The sequence below is a fragment of the Canis lupus genome, chromosome 22 (genome assembly GCF_003254725.2).
Source record: "Canis lupus dingo isolate Sandy chromosome 22, ASM325472v2, whole genome shotgun sequence".
NCBI classification, from domain to species: Eukaryota; Metazoa; Chordata; class Mammalia; order Carnivora; family Canidae; genus Canis; species Canis lupus.
Window position 1 is genome coordinate 11,886,064 of NC_064264.1, and position 23,691 is coordinate 11,909,754.

The 23,691-nt window shown below is 33.0% G+C and overlaps 2 long non-coding RNA genes across 3 annotated transcripts in view; one reads left to right on the forward strand and one right to left on the reverse strand.

Annotated features, from left to right (window-relative positions):
* LOC112678804 (uncharacterized) overlaps positions 1 to 10,745 on the forward strand; it is a 50,103-nt gene extending 39,358 nt beyond the window's left edge. Inside the window, exons 4-5 of one of the 2 annotated variants that reach the window (XR_007404987.1) lie at positions 8,155 to 8,258; positions 10,521 to 10,745. This is a non-coding gene — a long non-coding RNA (uncharacterized LOC112678804). The remainder of the gene's footprint in view (positions 1 to 8,154; positions 8,259 to 10,520) is intronic. The other variant, XR_003147881.3, reaches the window with a different exon arrangement.
* LOC118351965 (uncharacterized) overlaps positions 1 to 23,691 on the reverse strand; it is a 48,081-nt gene that overhangs the window by 19,410 nt on the left and 4,980 nt on the right. The window lies entirely within an intron of this gene.

Below are 23,691 nucleotides of genomic sequence, written 5' to 3' on the forward strand. Positions count from 1 at the left end.
AATAAATAAATCTTTTAAAAAATATACAAAGTAGGATCACTTCCACTTACTAATATATTTCCCTCTTTTAAAGCATATTTTTCCTTCTTCATAGTATAATTACTTACAATCATATATTAAGACCTTCCGCTGCTTCTGCTGATTATTGTGACAGCTTAATTTGATCATAAGGTTTCAGGTAGGCTTTAGGTGAAAACTCTTTAGACTTTTCCTCATTTCAATTCCATTTACTTTAGAGCAATCATTGCTTACTTTTTTTCTTTTTTTTAAGATTTTATTTATTTATTCATGAGAGAAACAGAAAGAGAGGCAGAGACATAGACAGGAGGAGAAGCAGGCTCCCTGCAGGGAACCTGATGTGGGATTTGATCCCTGGGCCAGGATCACGCCCTGAGCTGAAGACAGTGCTCAACTGCTGAGCCACCCAGGCATCCCTCATCACTTACTTTTTAAAAACTTTTTTTAATTCATTCATTATCATATGTTCGTATTCTTCTTACTGAATCAGTTAAACTACTTCCTCTCTTGATTAAATGGATTCTCCAATGTAGGAAAGCTGTAATATCCTAAAAAGTATTCACAGACCCTTTGACACAGTAATTTCAAAGTGTTGTATGTCATGTTCTCTTTGATTTCATATATGTACATAAGTATCTGCATCACAAATTGTTTAAGTTCTTTGACTTTTAAATGCTGTTCTTTTTATTGTATTCTAACTGGTAGTTTGAGAAATATGATACTGGGAATATTTTTATTGTTGACTCTATTGAATATATATTACTAATATTTTAAATAATCCTTTCCACTCATAAGTGGTCAGTTTATTCCCTACCTCTATTCCCATTCTCACTTACTCTGATCAAATGAAATTTGTTTGAAGCTCCTCTCTTGTTTCATTTATTTGGTTAGATCATCACAACAGGGGTGAGGCACATTGAACATTTGGCACAGTGACTGTCAACAGTTTTTCATCTACAAAGCATTTTACCAACTCTGACTTTGGAAGTGTGTCTTACTAAGGTTATTCATTCATAATTATTTGAGTCTAAAACATAGAAATGATATAGTTTCTGTTGGAAAATTACAAGAGACTACTCACTAGGTTTGAAAAGCTGTAAAGATTAGATCCACACAGTGGAGAATAGAAAATATGTAAATAAGGAGACATAAACTTTTTAAAAAATATTTCATTTATTTATTTGAGAGAAAGAGAGATCAGGGGGAGGGACAAAGGAAGAAGGAGAGAGAGAATTTCAGGCAGACTCTGCCTAGAGCGTGGAGCTTGTGGGTGGGCTCCAATTCATGACCCCAAGACCATGACCCGAGCAGAATCAAGAGTCAGATGCTCAACTCATTGAGGCATCCAGGTGCCCTGGAGACATAAGCATTTTGAAACATTGTTCATTTTGTAGTGTCTAAGATTATTACAAGAGCTTTATTATGAATACCTGATCAGCTTAATCGGTTGAGCATCTGCCTTGGGCTCAGGTCATGATCCCAGAGTCTTGGGATTGAGCCCTTCCTCAGGCTTTCTGCTAAGTTGAGAGCCTGCTTCTCATTCTCCCTCTACCCTTCCCTGTTTGTGCTCTATCTCTCACTCACTCACTCACTCACTCTCTCAAATAAATAAATACTTTTTTTAAAAAAGCTATAGCAAATTGGGTCATACCTTTTATAATTTAAATGCATACCAAGCCACACTAATCGAAAGGAAAAGAATCCTGAGTAAAATAAAAGAACATATAAATCTGCAATATTTTATCTGACTCAGGCTATTGTTAGGACATAGTAATACTTGCATCTCTTTGATTTATGCATGGCACTATTAACTTTGTTCAGGACTGTCTTTTGAAGGATGTTTGCAGCAAACAGCCTCAAGTGATAGAAATAGAATCTCCTTCCAGGGAAGATAGTGAATTTATTTTCTAAAGGAGAAACTAAAGGTAACGTCTACCATTTTGCCTCTTAGAAGATTGGCATTTCCTAGGTTTGTGGTTCCTCTGCTATGATACACATCACTGTGTGTGCAGAATTATTTAGACATCTATGCATCATTTTCTGGGTCTTGAACAGTATGGGGAACTGAGGTGGGAATTTGAAGCTCATGGTGCCTGCTGTGCCATGTGTAATAAATTCCTTTGCCTCTGACCTGGGAGTCTTATGGCTTCTGTCAACATCTATGAAACAGTGGCAGGCTAAGTTGTCAGCATGTGAGTAGGGTAAAATCTCAGACCCTTCATAGTGCCTGACAACTATAAACAGATAAATTCCCAGAAGCCCTTGTACTACACCAAAATATATCTTCTCATTATTTCATTTTCTAGAAGTGAAAGGAAACTAAGTTGTGAATAGAAATATACTAGATTGTTCTTTTACAAAATAATAATGAAGAGAAAAAGAAAAAAGAAAATGCAAGAACAGAAAAAAGAAAAAAATGACTTCTCATTTGTTATTTAATCAAATCTAAGAAGGGTATACTTCATATTATGGACTCTTCAAGATAATAGAGAACAGAGTGGGCATGGTGCCACATTTATGGAGTACAGTTCTTAGGTATACATTAAAAAAATTACAGGTAATGGTATGTACCATGAAGAAAATGGAGATTATTGGAGGAAATGTGATTAAGTTAGGGCTTCCTTAGACAGTGATTTAAAAAATCCTTTATTAACTCAGAGACTTAATTTGGGAGCATGGTTTGGTAAAAGAAGGCTCTGGATTCCAGTGATGGATGTGATATTTATTAGTTATGAGACCTCTGCAAGGACATAAATACTGTCATATTGACTGACAGCTTCTCTAATTATGGAATTGACATACTATAAGAATATTTTTAAAATTATAGAACACACAAAGTTTAATATTATTAGTAATACTTAAACTACCAGAATCCTATTCACTGACTTTTATTTTTCAGGTAAACTAGAAGTTGATATGACCATCTTTTGTTTTTGCTTTTATGACTTGGATATTTTTTTACAAGTATCAGTATCCTTTCCTGCATCATAGAGTGTTATGGTCAAAGTCAGTCTTTAATAAATAAGGTCTTAAAATGTCTTTGGATTATTGTTTTTTTTTTATAATACTGTCTTAGAGTGATTTTGTAGATGGAAGTGTAGGAGTTGGCTTTGAACGAACACTACCCTAGGATGAGTTAAGGAAGACTAGAAAGCCTTACCTCTTTTAGCTTAGGTACTGTTTTATGTTTTCTATCTCCCCTGTAAAATAAAGGGGGTGGGGTAAGTATATGTAATTGTATTTTGCTAAGTGGAATCTGGGCTAGTCAGAAGTAGTTTTCTGTACTATATGATTTAGAACTTTTGAAAGAAATATTTGTGTTTAATAATAATTCAAAAGGGTTCTTTTATCATTACTTTAATCTCCTCAAATTATAAGACCATGAATGCATAAACCTCATAGTTTCAATGTTGAAATCCAGACACCTATTTTTTGTAAATTAAATATAATCAGTCTTTATCATACAGAGGATGATGAGAGAAGAAAAGTTTGTATGTTTAATTTTGGATTTAATAAACAATGTGATATTATAGACTAGAGATTGTTACAGATATTAAAATTTAAAGTTTATTTATTTATTAATTTAAAGTTTAAACAGAATTTAATTCCTCAATGAAAATTCAAATTTAAATGCCTTTAATATTACAAGCAAAGAGAATATAGTAAAAATAAACCAATAAAGGATTTTCTGGTGTCACATGTGTAGTAAAGTTAAAGAAAGATCTGTAAGTTTGGCTTTCTCTTTCTTTGTCAAGGGGCTATTGACTATTCCATATTTCACAAATGTGATATTTGGATTACATACATCAGAATCCTGTTTGGTACTTGTTGAATTCAGATTTCTAGACTCCCAAATAAACATGCTGATTCTGAGTTTGGGTAAAGGAGCTTATCAGCATGCATTTTGGTAAGCTTTTTTTTAGGACTTTATGTGTACTTGCAATGTATGCAACCACTGAAATAATACAATGACAACAAAATGGGCTACTAGAGTTATGTGTCATTGTAATTCATATAAGTGAAGTGATGAAGTACATAAACAATTGAGTTTTCTTTAGAATGCTGATAAAATTATTTTTTCTTTTAATAAAATTTCATTTTTAATAAATAATTATAGTGCTAAAGTGTGTACAAAATTTCCCAAATGAAACACACACACATGCATATACACACATGTACCCTTTGAAGAGTTCAGATGTTATGATTCTATGTAATAGTAAATGAAAACTTATCAATAGTAAATCAATATATAATAGAAATGATTTATTTAAAAATTATACTCCTTATCATTTATTACATATTATTTCTTTAGCTTCATTTAATCAGTTTCTCAAACTCCTTTTGGGACTCAGTACCATAAGTTTGAGTCTTGGTTCTTTCCAGTTTCTCTATACTCCTCTCTAGGGTAATGACCCCTCAGCTTGTTCTTTTAACTCATCTATGATTTCTGTGCAATGAATTGCAAAAAATTATATGCTTATAGTTGGATAAATTAGTTCAATTTTAATGGTGAGAATGCGTCTAAAATTATTGAGGAGGAAAATATATTAGGTAATGTTTTAAAATAATGCCCTGGTTCACAAGCAACGTGCTCATATAGTACCCCAAAATTCAGAGGTAGTATTTATATATCTGCATTCTAGAAAAATTGATCATAGGAAGAACAGTTTCTGTCATTTTTTTTCTTTCTTGTATCCCTTACATTTTGATATCCAGACAAGAGCCTTGAAGCCAAAAGGGCTCAGTAGATATTTGTTTATTGTTGAAAGAATCTCATCTCAACTTAGTTGGAAATAGATATATATTTTTTTCAATTTGTCATTTAATTTGTGTATCCACCTCCTTGAGAGGGAGGGAGAGAGGAAATAAGAGAGAAGTGGTAGGATGTGTGTTGCCATTTTTCTTTCTCTCTGTTAGAGGTTCTGAATGAGATTTGAATTCCTTTGCTGGGAATATTATTTGTCCTATCCTCTATGTGAACACAAAATCCTGCTGATAGTTCTACGATGGTGGTGTATGTTTGGATATAGTCTCCAGGTTAAGCCCCATCTCATCAGTGTGGTACATTTCCATGTTGTGAGGGTTTCCTCCTTTCCTGGTATTTCTAGAATCTATTCCTGTATGTGTTTGCCAAACATTATATAGACGGAATAGTCTATAGAAGTTTCCCTAGCTTTAAAGTTTTTATTAGAGTTAATAACCTTTTCAAAACTGAATATAAAAGAACATATCATCTGTGGGAGAGGAGTTTTTCACATGTTCTTACACACTCTAAAAATATAAACTTAAGCTGTGGTGTAATAATTTTGTGTACTATATCACTTTATGAATTATTATTCTGGGATATATGCACATTTGCCTGAGGGTGTATATAAGATGGTTAGCGTGAAAACATAAACAAAGTGGGAGGGTGATACCAAAGCATACACGAAGAAACATTTAATGAAATGTTTTGTACTTGGTATCCTGCTTTGAACATTCTTAGTGACAATTACAAACTTGAATTCCAGATAGATATTTTACTGGTAGCAAATTCCAGAAGTAATTGTGTGGGCTTCTTAGATCTGCCGTCAGGTCCCCTTCCTGATTAGACCACTGATGAGAAGTTGTGGGTACCTTGTTCTCTCCCACAGGCCATTTCCTTTTAATTTTGTCAGTTCAAAGAAATTCATATGATTTGATCCACTTTTGAATATGAATAAAGCTCCTCCAAGCTTAGTGAGAATCATATTAAGTCAGACCTCTCTATAAGGAAAAAAAAAACAAAAAAACCCTTCTTTTCCTTTTTGTCTTACAAGATCTAAACCTTAAAACCCAGTTTCTCGCTGAATTCCTGACTTCTTGGTTGATGTAATCATCACAAATGTTTTTTTCAGCATTTGACAAGGTGAACAAAATTTAAAGTCTTCTATTTATGATTTGCCTTAGATGCTGCTGGAAAAGTTCTAATTATGAAAACTAACAATTATCTATACTAGGAAACATATATGTATGGATAAAACGGTATTTTTAATTGAAAAAATATTTTGTTGCTGTGTAAGGACTGTTTTTAGTTCTATTTAAGTGAAAACCTATAACGCTTAGAACTTTTAGAACCTGAAACCTATAACTTTTAGAACTTTTAGAATATTGGAAAACAGATAATTATTAAGCCAAGGGGGAACTAGTTAATTTTTTAAAATAATTTTTTTAAACTATTTTTTTTAATTTTTATTTATTTATGATAGTCACACAGAGAGAGGATGGGAGAGAGAGAGAGAGAGAGAGGCAGAGACATAGGCAGAGGGAGAAGCAGGCTCCATGCACCGGGAGCCCGACGTGGGATTCGATCCCAGGTTTCCAGGATCGCGCCCTGGGCCAAAGGCAGGCGCTAAACCGCTGTGCCACCCAGGGATCCCCTTAAAATAATTTTTAAAGATTTATTTATTTATTTGAGAGAGAGAGGAAAAGGAGCAGAGGGAGATGGAGAGAGAGAATCTCAAGCAGACACCCCACTGAGCGCAGAACCTGACACAGGGATCTATCTCAGGACTCATGAGATCATGATCTGAACCGAAATCAAGTCAGACACTCAACTGACTCAGCCATCCAGGCACCCTGGAACTAGTTAATTTTGAAAATTTTGGAGTTTGAAAGTGATATGTTATAATCTGTTGTCAGAAATGGAATGCTTGGTGCTTATTTGCTGATAATGTCATTATTAGAGCATTTATGGAAAGAGCAGTGATTGTGCCTAAAACTGAGTGCCCACACACAAATTTTAAGCTTAACTGATTGGAGTGGGGAACCTATTCTTCAATCTCTGATGGGAACACCAGGTTAAACAAAATCATGAATGCTTCCAATCCTTTTCTCTCCCATTTGATATTTAACTAAGAATTTTATTGGGCTAGGAACACAACTGGTTGAAGATTCTGGTTGTCACTACTGTAGAATCTCAATAAGAAGCTAGAATATTTTACCTTAAAATTTATTTTAAAGAAGTACGTGAGAACAGAATTAAGAGAAAACTGTTAAATGCTAAAAGTTTTGAAGCATCTTTCAGAAGTGGTTTTCCTTTCTATTATCTAGTCAAAGATGATTTCTATAACTATTGAATGTAAACATGTAGTCCTAAAGCTGTCAAAACAAGTGATTCATTAAGCACTTTATGTACATTTTATCATTTAATGATTTGAACGGTAATAACTGTAAATATTATATATGTATAGTTTCACATAGCACTTTCACATCATTAATAAGTGTAATAAAATATATTAAGTTGTAGAGGTTAAAATAAATTCCCAAATTTCAAAGTTAACAATTTAACCTGAGAGTTATATATTAAATATACAAATATAATACAACTTAGTAAATGTCATGATTTTGTTATAAGAGTATGGATGGAGAGAGAACTTAACCTATTTCTGGGAATATTATTAATTTTATGTGATCCTCCAGCTAATATGATAGAGATTTCATAAGTTTATTCATGGATTCCCTCCCTATATTATATGTTCTTTCCCTCATGATTTTAAACCTTGACTAAACACTAATTTCCTCATATCAGCCCTAAAACGTAGTTAAGTGTCTTCTTTCCTAAAACATACATACACACAAAAGTAACTCAGATTCAAGTTCTTATTCAGATACTTTGGCACCTCTCTCCTTTCATGCCTACCTCCTGTTCTTTTTATTGCCGACTACACTGTCTCCTATCTTTCACATTACTCATTCACTCATCAAACCACTGACTGTGGTCTCTACTGACCAACATGTCAGGAAGCTAAAGCCTTCACAAATAAGAAAAAGGAGCTCTGATATGATAACCAGTTTGTCCAAAGTCAAATAAATAGTAGAAGGTAAGTGAGGTCTCTGGAATCCATTGTTGCCTCAGAAATTAATTTATGTATCAAATATTAAATAAAAAGTGCATGTTATAAGGCTTACCTGTTGAAATTAAATAGATTAAAAATTATTTGCGTGTTTTCAACACATAACTCTGTTAATGCTCATTGACATTAACAAATTCATGGAGAAAACATCACACACTTTTAAACTTTAATATTGATAATTTAAAGCATATATGTAAGAATTATGTCCACAATCTTGTATAAAGTTGTCAATAACATGACTTCTTCTTATGCTTAAATTCAGATCCATGTCGCTTACAATGAATGACCTAGAAGATTATGCTAATTGGACTTTGCCTGCCTCTCTGACTTTATCTCAGGCCACAAGAGAGGGAGAAGAAATACAGGGTGAGTTCCCTGGTAGTTGTGTGAAGGAACAACTGACTGCATGTAGCAGCCATTTCTGACCCTCTGTAATGGTATGAAGAGTCACTTAGGAAACAAGCTTAGATGACAGAGGGTAAAAAGAGAAATTATTGGATATTAGAGTTTTAATAAACTCTGTGTATGTTACAGCATAATATGCTGCTTTGATAGATCTTGTAATAGAAGTTTTCTTCTATTACTCCCTGCATTTGGTACAAGAATAGTGATGGCAGCAGTGAGAATGCACTTTAGTCCCTTTCAGGAGAGGTCAATTTCTGATGTAGCAAGCATCCAATAAATATTTGTTGAAATGAATAAACAGATGAATTAATGAAAATCAGTTGCCACTCTTGAAATAAGTACTGTAAATTTGGTTGATTATAAAATTAGGGTTAGCATGTGAAATATAAATTGTATTTAACTGTATGTCACAGAGTGAGACCCAGTTTTGGATTTTGTTGGTTATTTTTTAATGTCCTAGACAGAATTATCATGGGTTGCTTTGGGATTCACCATTAAATAAAGAATACTGTTGGGCAGCCCCGGTGGCGTAGCGGTTTAGCGCCGCCTGCAGCCTGGAGATCCTGGAGATCTGGGATCGAGTCCCACATCAGGCTTGTTGCGTGGAGCCTGCTTCTCCTTCTGCCTGTGTCTCTGCCTCTCTCTCTCTCTCTCTGTCTGTCTCTATGAATAAATAAATAAAAATTCTTAAAAAAAATAAAAATAAATAAATAAAGAATACTGTTGAGACTACTCTAAAAATTACAACAAATTATCAAAATTAAAAGAGGTAGTTTATAAAATAATCCATAAAGTTTAGTAATTTGCCCTTCAGAATTTTTTTAAAAAATATTTTTAATAGTAGGCCATTTTTAAAGCAAAGAGTTATTTAAAGTTAAGTATATTCAGCTTGGGTTTCTTTTGTGACCTTTCTCTGAAATCACATCATTTTAGTTTGGTGCGAGATTTTTAAAAAAGGAAATTGGGATTAGGGATATCATCATGTATGCAGAGACACCATCAGTATAATCATCTCACAGGTAAGATTGACAGCTGGAAAGAAGGGTGAATAAATGGCACTTTTGCATTTGAATTTGTCTAGTTTTCTCAAAATATTCATTAAGATAAAACATTTTAGGACATTTCTGTTTAAGGAGAAATATTTTCTGTGATTTGTGTTCATTAGTAAACTCATTGTCAAATATAGTAATAAAAATAGATGTTACTACTGGGTCAGTGTATATGAATCTGCTTTGGAAAGGTAAGAAAAGGGATAAAAAACAATAAATGGTATCTGAGAAAGGTGGAATCAAGAGTCATTGCAACTGGTTTGGTAACAGCAGCATGAATGAGAATTTGTTGTGTTTTTGTTAAGCTTTGAAATATTCATTCATTAAGAAGTTCTGTTTTACTTATTTTGATTCCAATTTAAAAAGTAGCTTTAGTGAGATAACATAAGGAACTTGGTATTTACTTCATGGCACAGTTTATAGGGTACTCTTCACATATATATGCCTTTCTACTCCCAAATAACCTTGTGAACTTGAGCATCATTTTTGTGGAGAAGAAAACTGAATGGCATAAGTAATAAGAAAAGGAACTAGATGTAGAATTGAGACCTTTGGCTTTGTAGGTCATGGATATTCAAATATAGCATGTTGGAAGGAGTCCTTAAAATATATGACATTGTTGGTCAGTAAATCGGAGTTCAGTTTATAGTTCTGCCATGAATTAACTGTAAGCCCTTAAATATGTTAATGAACCTCCTTAGGCCGTGGATTCCTGGACTTGTAAAATAATAAGATTGGTTTAAACATTAGTTCTAATTCCAGCTATCTCTAAAATTATTCCGTGTGGCTGGGACTCTACAGGTAGTGGGTGTGAGGGCATCCAAAATAGTGGCACATTTCCTTATTTAAGTTCTGAACCAGTTCAACTAAGTAAATAAATAAAGAACAAGTCATATTTATTATGTGTGAAGTTTTTATTGGAAAATGTGGTTTATACTTGTGGGAAAATAGACCCAAGTGAACACCCTAAGATAGATTTACCCACCAGTAACCACATTGAATTGAACCAGCCATTCCACATTTTCAGAAGCAGAATCTGCACCTTATATTATTTATATCATGGAGGAACAATGAAAAATGAGTCTTCTTTTTTCAAGGCTCAGTTTCTAAGGGGAAAAAAAATGGAATCGGGGTAAAGCCTTAGATGATTGGAAATTCACTTTCTCATATACAGCATTTGGACAACTTTCTCCACTTCTGTTGTGGAAAACTGAAGGATAAGAGAAAACCAGAGGCCTCATGTCAACTCATGTTCTTCCTCTTGAAATGTCAAGAGTGAAGTGTTTTCTTCTTAATATTTTGTTTAGAATGTACTTTAAGTTATGTATATAAAATAAACCTCAACAATTCTATACTCAAATTCTTAGAAGAAAATAAGAATTGCTGAGTTTTTAAAATTTCTGACTATGTAAATGTGTTTATCCTATTTCCTTCTTATGGTTTGGCTTTTTACTATAACAATTTCATTAAATGCAATCCTCTTTGGTTTGAAATTCACTTTCTTTTTTATTTATCATAATTAGCTAATCTCTCTACATTCACTTTAGCCAATTTTATTACATTTGTGGTGCTCAAATGTCTTGTGTGTTTACTAGATTTTAAAGGTTTACTAGATTTGTTAGATTTTTAAAAATATATATTTTTTACATTTTTTTGGTTGTGTATGTAAAATTCTTCAGTTTTTGCATATGGAGCTATATTGCAGGTTTGAAGGAAAAATATCTTCTATTTTTCTGATCAATTCTTTTTTTTTAATTTATTATTTATTTATTTATTTATTTATTTATTTATTTATTTATTTTTTCTGATCAATTCTTATTCCTCTCTAAGCTGTGGAAGTTATCTTAAATCTTATTCATAGCTTATCAATTGGTCTTCTCATAGATCAAAATCTTAGAACTAGGTCATTGCCTTTTGGCTTAGCACTTTAGAGTATGATTCACAATAAAAGCTTGGAACCGAAATATCTTTCACATTTGTTGTTTTCTGAAATTTACCTTTAAAATCTCATAGTCTTCTTGCTAATATGAGACAACAAAGTTATTTCCTCTAGAAATTTCTGGTTACTAAAAAAAAATGAAAAATATGTACGAGTGGTAAAATAAATAAAGGAAAAGAGAATTAAGAGGACCAAAAAAGTAACTAGGGATCTTAGGAAAGTAAATGTACTTCTATAGACATATTTTCCATTTGAGAGTAAAGAATGAAAAATATTTATAAATTACACATAAGTAAATAATTTTGGAATAGGAATATAATATAATATATTGCTAGGAATATAAATGTTTCTCTAATAAAAATATTTATTGAGCATAGATAATCTATTAGTCACTGTGTTCAGGCATTGGGTTCAATATGTATAAAATATGGTCTTTTAATTGAAGGTGGAGGAGACAGACACTTAAGATAACAACCTAATAAATGAACTCAGCTTTCTAATGAGGAATACTCAGGATGCTCTTAGACTCAGGAGAGAGATACCAATTCTATTTGATGTGTTGAGGTAAGAAAGAGAGGAGGAAATTCAATAAACACTTGCCATAATAGATTCTTAAAATGAGATTCAAAGAAACCTAAAATATTTTGTCTCAACTAGATGACTAAATAGAGATTACTTTATATATATTTTACAACACAAGCTAATGGTACAACTCAACTAAATACAGGATTTTAAATATCAGGCATTAAAAATAAATAAAAGTCTATTTATTGGACACCAGGCTTAACTAAAGGGAAGATGAGCATGACATCAGTTGTTATTTGGTCTCTTACTCCTCCATGCTGTTAGCTATTGTATATATCATTGTAATATGAATAGTAATGGGTTTGATAATAATTTTTGTATCATCATTTAGAAATCTTATTTTCAACGCACTTGGTTGTTAAGATGATTTGAGTCTACTCTGGAGTAACAGCAATTTTCTCCTATGTTTTCTCTAGAAGTTGTACAGTTTTAGCCCTTAAATTCAGATACATTTAGAGACTTACAGTTAGTATTTATATAATGATGTGAAGGAAAAGTTAATGTTCCCTCCCTCTCTCATGCAAATACCTGAATGTTCCAGTAGAATTTCTTGAAATGATTGCCCTTTTTCAACTTAATTTCTTTAGTAATTTACTTGAAAATCATCTTAAAATATATAATTGGGTCTTTTCCTGGACCCTGTTCCTTTTGCCAGTGTTTGTCCTTTTGCTCTAATACCATGTTGTCTTGATTAGTGTAGCTCTCTAATAACTCTTGAAATCAAATTATATCCTTTCTATCTCATTCTTCTTCATACTTTTTTTTCTATTCTAGGCTATTTACATTTCAATGGAAATTTATAATTATTTTGTCTATTTCTACATTGAAAAGTGTCTACTAGAATTTTTATTGTGATTAAATTGAATTTGTAGATAATTTGAGGAGAATCGATGTCTTAACCACATTGAGTGTCCAATTTGTTAAATATGGTATGCCCTTCCATTTATTAGACCTTCAGTATATTTCTCAGCAATATTTGTGGTTTTAGTGTAAAGGACTCAGCATCTCTTTTAGTTAATTCCAGGTATTTTGTCCTGAAAATACCATACTTCAAATATATCATTTACACGCATTTACTGCTTTTATTACAGACTTACATTGATTTATCAGATATATAGCAATGTAAACTCCAATTAAAAGTCCTAAAATTGGGATCCCTGGGTGGCGCAGCGGTTTGGCGCCTGCCTTTGGCCCAGGGCGCGATCCTGGAGACCCGGGATCGAATCCCACATCGGGCTCCCTGCATGGAGCCTGCTTCTCCCTCTGCCTGTGTCTCTGCCTCTCTCTCTCTCTCTGTGTGACCATCATGAATAAATAAATAAAATCTTAAAAAAAAAAAAAGTCCTAAAATTGTATTAACATATTTGGATATGAATGCAGTATGATAGAGTTTTAAAATGTCTTTTTTAAACAAAGTATATTAGTAAAATTAGGTAAAAACATCTAAATATATCTCAGGGTCCACAAATTGACCACAATAAATAATGATAGTATATTGTTGAAAGAACAATGGCATCAAGTGATTTGTTCCTTTAACCTTATAGTTTTTAACAAGATTTTCTGGAAAAATCAATTATTTTTCTCAACCAAAAAAACAATTGAAATAAATACAATTCAGTAGTAAAATAAAGATTTTCTCTTTTCCTTTTAAAAGTATTAAATTGTTTGATGATATTTCACTTGCTTCCTTTGCTTTCCATTTGTAATGTTTAAGAAGTTTTAAACTGGATATATTTGCATTTCTAAGCTTCCAAACTTCAGATAAAGCAGTTGTCATTTTAAAATCAATTATTATACTTCTATTGCTCACATATACTTGTTTGTTATTTTCTCACTAGTTAAATGTAGGCGTACCCACTCTCGACTGTTTGAATCAAAGACACTAACCTTTTCTCTTGGCTTTCTTTATTTTTTTCCCCTTTATTTCAGACACGCAATTGAAAGGCATTATAGTTAGAAGAGGGGAAATTTCACATTCTCACATGGTTCATTTAATAGCCAACATTTTAGCTCTCTGTATGAAACAGAAGGTTTTTGAAATAACTTAATTCTATAGACTAGATAAAATTTATACAGTATAATAACCATAAAGGCAGATTTTACACATGGAGATAGCCACACATACACACAAACATATACACACATCACTTAATACACACATTACTGCCACAAACACAACCACAGTATTTTTTGTAAATGTAAATGCAGTTCAGTATTCTAGATATTTAATTATTTCCAGGATAAGGTTAACCCAAATTGGACTTAATTCTGCTTATCTTAGAATGCAGGTTTTGAAGAAGTGGAATAAGCCAAAGTTAGTAACCTGCCACTGTTTCATCTCTTAACCAGACTGTGGACTTAGCTCTACATTTCTGACCTTTTGTCTCTTACGTTACATCTGCAATTAACGTGGTTCAGTGCACCTCTTGTCAGAGCTGTTAATGAGATTTAAATCCATCTTTAAAACTAGCTTAAAAAGCATTAGTATTATTTGATGGCATTTTTTTCTCTCTGCTTTAGTATTGTGTGTATTAAGGGAATACACAAATTGATGTTTGGCACAGATGTCGATCAAGCATCTGATATGTTACTCTTGTTAAATTTTAATATATTTTTATAAGATCTGTGGCTGGTAAAGGTTCCTTAGACTAGGGATATTCTCTTTATAACTGCTATTTCTTTTTGGTTTTGAATGTTTGCCTTAGACTTAATCATAATTCTTAAAGATAGGTTGGCCCACATTGAGTGTCAAGATCATTTCAAACTATTCCTAAGCCAAAAATCATAGTAATTCCAAAACTAGACACTGTCTGGCAAATACTTTGAATTTTCAAGATCCTTAATGTATTAACATATCTGTAGTTCACTAAAGTCAGTAAAGCATATTATATTGTACAACTTACAAAATATGATGCACATATAATGTGTAGAAATTATAAATGCCTTTTGACTATATAAAAGATATTATAAGAATAGAAAAATTACTTATTCTCAATGCATATATTTCAGACATTAGGTAAATATAAAAATATATACAATTTTTTTGTCATCATAGTAGCAAACAGGATGCAAAAGAAAAATTCTCTTATCCCGTTTTAATGGGAACATAGTTTGGTGTAAAGATTTTAGGATTGAATTTTTTATAATGTATGAGAAAACTAGAAGGTTTTAATAATCTCTCAGTCATATACTCCAAGAATACATACTACATAATCAAGTTGAAATAAAACACTTATGTACATTAGTATATTGTAGTATTATTTTAAATAATACAATATTAGAAATTAGGCTATTGCTCAAAAGTAAGGTTATACTTATTTAAGACTGTACTTATCTAACAGGCAGTATTTCATAGTTAGGAAAATATGGTTCAATATTTTAAAAAAAAGAACAATGCTTAAATATTAGAAAGCAAGAAAAACCAATTCAAAACTATAAATTTAGTGAAATGTGAAATGAGTGGACTTAGAGACATGTTAAATAGCTGGATAGACAAGCAACAAATAGGTAAGTGCACTATTAGTTGTGGCTATTTATCACTGTAGGAATTAAGGGTGATTTCCAATTTTTATACAGTTTATATGTATAGGTTTTCTCCATAATGTATGTATATTCAGAAAAATAATGCACGTTAGATTAAAATCAAACCAAACAAATGCAAAACTGCCTACACAACTCTCCTATTTCCAGGGCCAGTTCTAATTAAGCCTTTTATTCAAGCCCTTTATTTTCACTGCTGTGTGTTTTCTGACTACAATAGATTTTGACGGCTCAATGGCAATAGGAGGTGAGTTTTTAAGTATCTTGAATAAAATGAGTCTTTTTGTTTGGCATAATAATTTCAAACTGTTCACTGTCCCTTAACATCTCAATGTATCATGGAAAGTCCCCTTGAAAGCACAGCCAATGGGCATTATTGTTTGTATCCCACATGACTAATACTATTGATTTTCCATGTCTGTTCTATATACCAAATTTTTTTTTACAAACACTCATTTCAGGAAAATAGTTATATCTGTACATGTTCAAAGATTTACTACACTCTTCTGGAAATGTTAAAAGCAAAATTCAACTATAATTAGTGCAACATAAGAACAAATATGGATAGAAATATCTAGATATGTAAATGTATACAAAATGATCAATGTTAATTTATTATCTGCACTCAAAATATTTATAAGACTTAGAGAATTTGACCATTTTCTTTTCTAGCAGCAATGTGTATGTTTGTCATAAACATAATCTGGGGCAGCCCGGGTGGCTAAGTGGTTTAGTGCTGCCTGCAGCCCAGGGCGTGATCCTGGAGACCCAGGATCAAGTCCCACGTCAGGCTCCCTGCATGGAGCCTGCTTCTCCCTCTGCCTGTGTCTCTGCCTCTCTTTCTCTATGTGTCTCTCATGAATAAATAAATAAAATCTTAAAAAAAAGTGAACCTTTAAAAAAAATAATCTGTATTCAAAACCTAATACAAATCAAAATGAATATTTTCTTATTGACTGATGGAACTATTAACATGAAATGTCAATGTGACAGAAAGCCACTATAATGAGAGAAATTTTTTGTTTTGCAGATTTCTCTCTAAATTTATTTTATAAGTTATTTTACATTATAGAAAACATCTATTAATTTTTCTATAGTATACTTCCCATAGCATCAAAAAAAGTCTTGTTTTTGCTCTAAAGTTAATGGTACTTTTTCAAACAAAATAATTTATATAATTGTATTAAAATGTTTTTAAGAAGAATCTTTTAAAAAATTTACTTGTGAAGAAATCAAGATAGAACTGGATGTATTCAGAGTCCTAATACTTATTTTTTAGTTGATGGGAATTCATCTAATACTTGAATCTGAAAAAAAAAATCACAAATAAGATACCAATGTTTTCTTAGATTAAGAAATTAAATATTTATTACTACTTAATATTCAAATATTCTTTTTTTAAATATTTGAATATTCTTAAAGAATTTACAATTAAATATATATTTCAGTTACCTACCAAATATTTTAAATATTTTAAAGTTTTCAATGTAATGCTTACTCTATTTAAATAGTCATCTTCATATCCCTGAACTTTTAAAACCTGATTGATTCCTTCTGGTAATTGTTTTCTCCCCATAAATATTGTAGAAATTAGCTTGTAAAAGTAGTATTTTCATTGTGCTAATTTTTTCTATGAATTTCTGTGGGTTTACTCAAAATTTTTAGCAAAAACTGGTGCCTTTTTTTCAGGACATTCTACAGCTCAGGATCTGGCTAAATACAATTTGTGACAAATCCCTGTTCTAAATCCACATCTTTCTCTCCCATTACTAATATCTATGAAGTCTCCTAATCAAAGGTTTCTTTGTGATCTGTGCTATTTAGATTATTGTAATATATGTTACTTAAAATAGATCCACCAAAGGTTCCTGGGTGTCTCAACAATTAGGCATTGTAAACTTATTACATCACCCCATTAGCAATAATTCTCAATGACATGATGTTTTATTGGCAGTTATGACTCCAAAAGAAATATGTGCTTTGATATATTGGTAATTCAAAAAAAATAATTGTAAGACTTCTGCTCCTGGGAAGATAGAATAGACACAATTTTCCCTAGTCTTCTTGCAAAGTGTAACAGAAAACCCTGGAAATGATATATAAAACAAATATAAGAAGGTTCTGAAAAAAAAAAAAAGAAGGTTCTGAAATGTAGAGAGAAGGCAGGGCAGCTAGGGACCTTGGGACATGTGGAAGGACACAGGGGCAAGTTCTCTGGGTTTTCTTTTTGTTTTCACATATCCTAGACTGGGTGCTAGAAAAGCCAGCAGTATAGAAACATTGAATGGGTAGAGTGGGAAAAAAAAAAAAAGACCCATGATAAGTATATTTTCTCTGTCCAAAGAACCAAGAATAGGCAACTTAGCAACACACAAGACTTTTGGACAATAACTGCCAAACAACAGAGAACAAATTACAGCTCATTTAGCAAAGATTGAAAGGAAATCTAGATAGACTTCTACCCTACTCAGGCATACCAACCTACCCTCAAAAATGATGTTCAAGAAGTCCAAGTTGGGAACCAAGATTTTGGCAGTACAGAATGTCAGACCACATGGGGAGACTGGAATTTTTACTTCACCAGTTGTAACTGGTCAACTGTCCCTATTTCTGCCAGGGTAACACTAGAGAGGACTGGAGGACTTTTGCTATCACCAGTGGTAACAAAGCCACCCTCCACGGTATTGCATTAGAGAATAAAACTTTAACAGAATTTAAAAGGAATTCATACATTTATTTCTTTAAATATAAAAACATAACCATTACATGATAAAATAACATTTTAAAATGAATATGTTTTTAAAAATTAAAACAAATGTGGTGAGAAGAGCGGCATTGTTATATTTTTCGAAACCTTAACATGTCACAACTGCTTCTGCTTTCAGTTGCAGAAATGGAAAATAGAATTTTTAATTAGCTTTCTAGATAACTATGACTTTGATACTACACCAAAACTTGACAAATGGTAAGGTAAGGTTAGTTGCATTATGGAATCAAAAACCATTGAACTGAACTTTTCATACTATATTGCATTAAAATCCATTAGTCTGCCTTGATTTTTTTTTAATGTAGGCATGGAGTCATGGACAATTTGTGTGGCTCCCCAAGGCAAGGATATAATCTCTAAAATCTAGGATAAAATACCCACTTTCTTTAGTACAAAATATCCCGTTTGCCATTCTCTGCTAAGACACTTCGTTTGTTAAAGAGCCACCCTTCATCATATGGCCTGCCCTAAAGTAAAGGATTTTATATAAAAACAAATTTGTAGGAAAAAGGGAAACCTGTAGTAGTAATTCATGATTCCTGTAGAAGTGCTGTCATATGATTGCATCACCACATAGGATGTTGTGATCCTATAATACTTCATGGCTTTTATTTTTTCCCATTGTTTCTTGGGTGGTAACGTCCTGGTCGTCTTGGATTCTAAGTCAGATATCTCCATGTGCTGTCATCTGTTTAAAAGTTGGGATGAAGTGGACTCAAGAGACAGTGTTCTTTCTTATTTGCTAGAGCAAATAGTAGAGATCTTTCATCTCGAGATATGAAAGACTCTAAAATTGATCAAGGGTACAAATTTCAATGTGGTGGAAAACCAGGGTTCATAAAAAAGAAGACCAGATGATTTGTCAAAACCAAGATGCTGGGAACAGATACTAAAAAACAGATTAAAAAGGCAGATATTTTTGTTTTTACTGAGGCATGGTTTGTGAGAGAGATAAGGCCAAGGCAAATAGGTTGGCTGCAAACAAGGAAAAGAGCATGCATTCTTACGCCCAATCCTCTAGGTGTGGTAACAGTGGTGAATACAGTTCTTTAGATAATATCTTATTCTACCAAACTGATATTGTATTCACTTTTCTTTAATAGTTGTATCAAACAGTTATCCTCAAAAGCTTGTCATCTCTGTCTCTTTCAAATATCATTAGATATAATTTTTCAAAGTGGTATTATTGACCTATCTTTTATTCTTAACTTTTTAAATTTACGTAATGTATTTGTAAATTTAGATGAAAGGATGGAATCTCTTTCTTTTCCTTATTTCATCTCCATGTTCTGGTCATTATGATGATGTTACAGTTTTGTGATTTATTCCAGTGATGACAGAATCGGAGTTTTAAAGGAGAAGCCATATCTTCTTCACTTTGATGAAATGTTTGGAGGATTTTCTAGGTATTGCAGAGAATTTTCTTTCAGCTTTTCTTTCACAAGTTTGAAATATACCTCTTCAAGAAGAGACTACATTGCCCTTGATCCTAGAAGCTTTTTCAATATTTTGACAATAAAGGTGTGACCTATATCTATAGATATCTGTGTGTAGATATCTATAGATACATTTGGAGGTAGCGATATAGATATAGATATAGATATAGATATAGATATAGAAGAAATCTATCTCAATCTATATATCCCCTACCCCACATTCTGTTCCATCTCCATCTAGTTAGGCATTAATGAATGGAGATAATTTTACTACTCTAGCTGTGGCCACAATTCTCTTCCTGTGCTGCATTCTTGTCATTGACAAGTAGCAGGACTAAATTTCAGCTATCCATAGTGGCAGTGCACTTGATAAAGCATCTTTTATTGATAGGTTATCCTTTCCTGTTTTACTGTTCCGCTCCTCAACTGCTGCTCTCTGAATCTCTTCCTAAACATATTTCTTGCATTCTTATACCTTGCTTTAAAATCTGCATCTGGGTGATTGAAAATTAAAAATGCTGCCCTTTTCACATTTTTGTTTATATGACACATAAGAGCACTAGGTACTCTATTCTCATCATTGGAAAGTCTCATGGGCCTCATCATGGGAGAGACTTCAGTTAGAAGCTTGTAAAGTCATTAAAATCCTAAAGCTGGTCAGTGTTGACAGCAAACAGATGCCAAGGGGAAGGAACATTTTCAAGGACATGTGGAAAATTTTAAGAGAGGAGGAATATACATCTCATTCAGATGCACAAATCATATGCTCTCATAGTGTATCTGAGCTAAGAAACTAGCCTTCACCTGACATCAATGATTTGTTAATGTAGATATTAGGATAACAGAAAACTCAGCATCCTATTGTGAGAAACTCTCACCTCTCAAATATAGTGTGGCTCTTACCCTTACTAGAGTGCGTTACCAACCTTTGAAAGCCCTAGTATAGATTAAATGTGTTATCAAGTGGACCTGGGGTAACTCCAGCCCAACATAAGATCTATTTGAGGGTGACCTTGGTGTGGAGGGAGTCAGAACTGATATCTGGTAGGGCTCCACATCCTTGCTAAGTACCAGGCATCCATAGCTCAGTCTCTCCTAGAGAGAAGACAGTGAATTTTATAAGAACAACAGCTACTCAAATTAGCATCTTCATAAATGTATACTTCTCTACCTTTCATTGAAGTACAGACTCACACACATACACACAATGTAAATATAAATACACACATATCTATCTATATTTTCTTCTGCAAAAACTTAATTGATCCTTTATGTTATGTATATATACATAATATATATTTTTCTAATTGTCAAAACTAATTCTAAGTACTACTAAAAGCTGTCTTTCCTACCAAATTCTGACATGAAAGATACAAATTTCTTTGCAGGTGCTCCATGGTAGTTATTAGTTACCAAAAACATACTCTCACAGATGAAAAAATTAAGGCTGAAGGAAGTAAAAGTGTAAAGTCTAACCTGCTGCCCTCACTGCATTTCATATCCTCTCAGGATTTTTATTGTATTTCTGTATCTCATTACTCACATAAACTTCCTAAACTCGATTCATCCAACAAGGAGGTTCATAGATTTCTAACTTAACCTCAGCATCCGTTAAAGCAAAATACATTTCTATAATTTAAACTGGTTATAGTACCAAAAACTGTGTCCTGAAAAAATGTACTAATTAGTATGAGTATACTCAGAGAGTGATGAGATTTATTGTATATGATGAGTGCTATTCTACAAAGACCAACAAGAGTGTGTTGGAACTTTAGCAATCAGAAAGATGAAACAACCAAAGAAATGTTGAGTTTTTATTTTTTGCTGTCATTTAGATTTTTGTAGAACCAGCCATCTGTTTACTTTTGCCTTTCTTATTTCAAATAAAATAAATACTTTTCCAGTCCAATCCCACGTTACTTCCGTCCAGAGTTTCGTAGAAACTTTAATCTGAACGTGGCCTTTGAAGAAACCACATATCTAGTGAAAAGCTCCAGCCCTTTTCGGAAATAGTCTTAGAGTCTTTGTAAATGTCAAAGGAGAGCCACAAATCTCAAACAGTTGCCAAAACCAGAATATCTCTGAATGTCACAGTGATGCTTGGTACAAGCTTACCATACAGGGCTTTTGTGTGAGTGTCATTCTGTCAGGTTCATCTTAAAGAAGCATAGCATTTTAGGAGAGGATTCAGGAGGTTTAAGATGAAATAATATCCATGTTTTGCCCAGGTCAACAGTTCCTGCAGTTGGCCATCATTAGGTTGAATAGAAGCATGTTGCTGCATTTCAATTACAGGGGAGTTCTTAAATGATTTTATTTTTTATTCCCGCAGAGCTATGATTAACCACATTTTGATGCTCTGTACTTAAGTAACCAGCTATTTCCATTTTATTTGAAGTCACTGGTGATTTTCTGACATTTTATTTAGTGACATGGGTTAATTTCAAATTCATCAAGAGATTTTCACAACTGGGACACATTAGGTTACTATAGCAGCAAGTTAGTATGTCTAATAAATTTTAGGGATCCTGCTGCTATTCTGTAGCATGATATGACAGATTTAATCTATGGCCATATTTTAGCACTTAGATATATAGAATTTCACAGGGAACATGGGTATCTGCTCTAATAGCTTGTTATTTGAATTAGATACCAGAAAACATATGTTCTTGGGAACTGCTTTTATTTCTTTTTGATTATGGAATTACTTTGGGCCACAAACATTTTCTCTATTTTTGCAGGTTTTATTTCATTGGGTTTTGTTTGTTTGCTCTATTTGTTAAAATATACATGGTTTTTGGAAAGGCCGTATGTTAAATGTGTGGCATTTTGATTATTTCTTTTTATCTTTATTAGTACTAGCTATTACAGAATATCCCGAAATTACATTCTGGCTTTTAGTACTCTATTTCTTTTATATAGTTTACTTTCTAAATTTTTGACTGAACCCTTTCTGGAATATAACTGTATTACATACAGTTTTAGAAGGGAAATTTTGTATTTTTCTACATTCTACTCATACTTATTAGAAGAATGGCTTTCAACCTCTCACAGTCCTGTTTCCATCTATAGAACTCCTTGTCTTCCTGTAGGACTCATAAAGGCTCTTCTGCAAAAACCGACTGGATCCTTCAGGTTCTATATGACTTTCTTTGAAATAAATGTGTATACTTTACAAGTGCCCCCTATCATTCCTCTCTTGAATTCAATCTGATCCTCCCTTTTTTGTAGGCCAGAAACCAATTCTTGAATATTTTTATATCCCACTATAATGCAGTACCTAATAAAGTGCCCAGCACAGAGGTCAACATATAATAGATGACCAGTGTAATTTTGCTTTTTTTAAGATTTTATTTATTTATTCATGAGAGACACAGAGAGAGAAACTGGCAGAGACACAGGCAGATGGAGAAGCAGGCTCCATGCAGGGGCCCGACATGGGACTCGAGCCCGGGTCTCCAGGATCACACCCTGGACTGAAGGTGGCGCTAAACCACTGAGCCACCCGGGCTGCCCACCTGTGTAATTTTGAAAGAGTGACTGCTGTTTTCGTTGTGAGCGTATGACTGACTGTTCATGTGTAGACTACATTTTCCATTTTCCCATGTGACTGGCTTACTGCCAATAAAGTTTAAGCAAAATTGCTGTGGGTATTTCATATCTACTTGTATTTTATTTATTTTTTTTCAAAGGGAGAGTGAATGGGGTAGGGAGGGATAGAAGGAGAGGGAGAGAGAAAGAGTGCTTGATTCAGGGCTCAATCTTACAACCCTCAGATCATGACCTGAGCTGAAGTCAAGCACCAGTTACTTAACTGACTAGCCCCACACAGACACCCCTCATATCTGCTTCCTAAAAAGGAACTACTTTGCCCTGGACAGTCTCATCCCCCCAGCACAAAGAACCTAACAAAGGACCTAAATCTTTTGGGGGATAATGCAACAAGTATTTATAAGAGTCAATCCTGTAACCAGGGAAATGGATCTGCTTTTTGTATTTAAAATGTACATTTCAGGACTATTGTTTGAAAGAGAAACAACAGTAAGAAAACCTTTTTTCTTTTTTAACCTCCTGTTTT